Raw genomic sequence first — 4594 nt, 5'->3', positions numbered from 1 at the left:
TTCTATGAACAGTCAGTTATTATTCAATAGAAATCATTAGTGATATTAAAATAAAGAATATAAGTCAAAACTAAGATGATATTGTAAATGAAAAACAGTCAAATAAGGAACTCAAAGGAAAGAGTCACCAAGGCAATGAGTCATATGGAAAACAGAATATCAGGGATGGAAGACAAGGTAAAGGAATTAGTTCAGTCAAGGTCAATGATACCCTAAAGAAAATAAATAGATTATGGATAAACTTTGGTATACAATGAGAAGACAAAATCTGAATATTAAGGAGAATTCCATGCAAAAGGGAAAGAAAATAGTTTCAATCAAGTCATAGAAAAAATTTCCCAAATATGAAGCAAGAGATGCCCATCCAAAACCCCAAACAGCAAAGGAAAAAAAGAAAAGAAAAGAAAAGAAAAGAAAGGAAAAGAAAGGAAAAGAAAAGAAAGAAGCTCTCTGAGTCACTGTATAGTTATACTACTATTATAATAAAATTAAAATATAATATGATACCATACAACATATACAAATATAATACTTAGGTCTGGAACTGGGCAGGAGAGGAGCTCGGGGTGCAGTGGAGTGGCTGGGGCAGGATCCTTCTGGTCCACCATCTGTACTCAGAAGCTGAGGCTGTTCCACAGCCTGCTGTGCATGGGTCCAGCCAGGTGAGAACTGTTTTCCCAGGAGTGCTTTCACTCCTGGGCTTGGAGGTGAGATAACCACTTTCTCTCTAATAACTGAGCAGAACTGGCAGGAGCACAAGGGGTGCAGGAACAGTAGAGCGGCTGGGTCAGGATCCTTCTGGTCAGCATCTGCACCCAGAGCTTGGGCTGTTTCTGAGCCCTCTGTACCCAAGTTCCATCAGTAGAGAGCTGGTCAACCAGGAGTGCTGACACAGGCTTACAGACCCACTGGAGGGACAAGCCCCAGCCAGAGACAGCAAGACCATCTAACACCAGAGATAACCAGATGGCAAAAGGCAAACACAAAAATCTTACCAACAGAAACCAAGGATGCTTGGCATCATCAGAACCAAGTTCTCCCACCACAGCAAGTCCTCAATACCTCAACACTCTGGAAAAGCAAGATGTGGATTTAAAATCACATCTCATGATGCTAATAGAGGACTTTAAGAAGGACATAAATAACTCCCTCAAAGAAATGCAGGAGAGCACAGGTAAACAGGTAGAAGCCCTTAAAGAAGAAACACAAAAGTCCCCTAAAGAATTACAGCAAAACACAACCAAACAGGTGAAGGAATTAAACAAAACCATCCAGTATCTAAAAACAGAAATAGAAACAATAAAGAAATCACAAAGGGAGACAACTCTGGAGATAGAAAACCTAGGAAAGAGATCAGGAACCATACAAGATATAGAAGTGAGAATCTCAGGTGCAGAAGATGCCATAGAAAACATTGACACAATAATCAAAGAAAATGCAAAATGCGAAAAGCTCCTAACCCAAAACATCCAAGAAATCCAGGACACAATGAGAAGACCAAATGTAAGGATAATAAATATAGAAGAGAGTGGAGATTACCAACTTAAAGGATCAGTAAATATCTTCAACAAAATTATTAAAGAAAACTTTCCTAACCTAAAGAAAGAGATGCCCATGAACACTCAAGAAGCCAACAGAACTCCAAATAGATTGGACAAGAAAAGAAATTCCTCCTGTCACATAATAATCAAAACACCAAATGCACAAAACAAAGAAAGTATTAAAAGCAGTAAGGGAAAAAGGTCAAGTAACATATAAAGGCATACCTATCAGAATTACACCAGACTTCTTGCCAGAGACTATGAAAACCAGAAGATCCTGAGCAGATGTCATACAGATCCTAAGAGAACAAAATGTCAGCCCAGGCTACTTTACCCAGCAAAACTCTCAATTACCATAGATGGAGAAACCAAGATATTCCATGACAAAAACAAATTTACACAATATCTCTCCAAGAAATCTAACCCTTCAAAGGATAATAAATGGAAAATACCAACAAAAGAGGGAAACTACACCCTAGAAAATGCAAAAAAAAAAAAAAAACAAACCAAACCAAACCAAAACATTTTTTTTAACAAATCCAAAAGAAGATAGCCACACAAACATGATTCCACCTCTAACAACAAAAATAACAGGATGTAACAATCACTTTTCCTTAATATCTCTTAATATCAATGGATTCAATTCTACCCATAAGATATAGACTAATAGACTGGATACATAAACAGGACCCAGCATTTTGCTGCATACAGGAAATGCACCTCAGTGACAAAGACAGATACTACCTCAGAGTAAAAGGCTGGGAAACAATCCTCCAAGCAAATGGTCCTATGAAACAAGCTGGCATAGCCATTCTAATATTGAATAAAATTGACTTTCAACCTAAAATTATCAAAAAAGATAAGGAAGGACACTTCATACTCATCAAAGGAAAAATCTTCCAAGATGAACTCTCAATTCAGAACATATATGCTTCTAATGCAAGGGCACCACATTCATTAAAGAAACTTTACTAAAGCTCAAAGCACACATTATACCACATACAATAATAGTGGGAGACTTCAACTCCTCAGTCTCATCAATGGACAGATCATGGAAACAGAAACTATACAGAGGCACAGTGAAAGTAACAGAAGTTATGAACCAAATGGATTTAACAGGTATCTATAGAACATTTCTTCCTAAACCAAAAGAATATACCTTCTTCTCAGGATCTCATGGTACCTTCTCTAAGATTGACCATATAATCAGTCACAAAACAGGTCTCAACAGATACAAGAAGGTTGAAATAATCCCATGCATCCTATCAGATGACAACATAAACAATAGAAAGCCCACATACAAATGGGAGCTGAACAACACTCTACTCAATGATAACTTGGTCAAGGAGAAAATAAAGAAAGAAATTAAAGACTTTTTAGAGTTTAATAAAAATGAAGCCACAACAAACCCAAACTTATGGGACACAAGGAAAGTATAAGCTTTTTAATGCATGCATCTGAAAATCAGAATTCCTCTATTGCTCTGTAACTTACATTTTCTGAGAGCAGAACCCTTATTGTTCACACAGTTCATTATCTCTACTAGCCTAGTTAACCAGAGAATCTGAGGGATCTTCCTGTTCCCAGCCTTGGTGTAACAGACATATTGACAGGACACATTGCTTTTATGTGAGTACTGGTGACCTATCTCAGGTCCTTACACATGCACAGTAGGTACTGTATTTACTGAGACAGCTTTACATTTTTCATCAAGAAATAAAAAATCACAGCATTGAAGAGTTAAAAAAGATTAAGTAAATACAAAATGAATGTATACCTCAATCTCTTACAGAATATGAAATATATAGTTCAATTCACAAAGTTGTCCTGTGAAACATTTCAAATGGCTTTTCCTCTCTCCTATTTACAGCTCATGCTAATCTTCTTGGCAATAAAATAAGGCTATCTAATACACGAAGAAAAAATATTTAAACCAAATAACAGTTCAATTTCATGATTAAAATTGGTTTATTCCATTTTCTGTTCCTTATGAAATAAAAATGTATCAAACATGCCCTCCATTTTGATTTCTCTCAACAACCTTAGTATTCTGAGTTTCCTGAATCAGAAGGTAGCAATCACCAACACATTAAGATTCCTATGCTTGTATTAGAACCACTGTAGCATAAATATCCAAGAATCTCCACCTAAATTATAACCCATCACTGTATCAAAGAAATTATGTACTATGTGTAAGAATGTTTGTGTACATGGTATATGATTTTTGTGCTGATCTTGGTGTGTGTGTGTGTATTCATATGTGTATAAGAAAGAGAAAGAAGGGGGTTGTGGGAAATAGATAGGGAGAGATATAGTATAGATTTGTGAATATGGGGAAAGGAATTTTTACGCGTGCGCGCACGCGTATGTGTGTGTGTGTTTACATATTACTGGTAGAATACTCAACATAATCTTTGATAAATTTCACTAAGATAAAAGATAACAAATTGTTCCTTGGGCTCCCAAAATTGAGTTCTGTAATAAATTAACACAATATGATCCTTAACTTTACGTAATAGTCATTATACATTAGTACGTGGAGCTTAAATACATCTTACAATTTGGAACTGATCCAGTATGGATGACACTAGGAAATGCATTTACCTTAATTTCATCCTTCCTTCTGTGCCATAACACAATCATATTTTTATCTCAACATTCTTCCACCTATGCTGGCATACCACAAGAACCATACAATTTTACTATCAATAGTTATTTATTTTGACATGATGATTTATTTGAATACAGTTTCTTCATTTTGTTTTCTACAGTTTGGTGTCCCATTCCTTTATTTGCTGTTGACACTGCTGTTTCACCTATAATAGATGTTGGGAATTCATAGTCTATGTGTGCTCCCTGAGTCAGTGAAAACGTTGGGAAGGTAATTTTTCAGATTAATACTTGCGAAGAGGGAATTGAATAGTGGATACCTTCTTTCTTTCTTTCTTTTCTTTTTTTTTTGTACTTCACTTTATTCACCCTTACTGAAATACTGATGAATAAAAATTGTCTACATACACACATATGATGTACAATGTGTTATTTGTGTATGT

This window comes from Mus caroli, chromosome 1, assembly GCF_900094665.2.
Source record: "Mus caroli chromosome 1, CAROLI_EIJ_v1.1, whole genome shotgun sequence".
NCBI classification, from domain to species: Eukaryota; Metazoa; Chordata; class Mammalia; order Rodentia; family Muridae; genus Mus; species Mus caroli.
The sequence above is the reverse complement of the archived record's forward strand: the minus strand, read 5'-3'. Positions refer to the sequence as shown.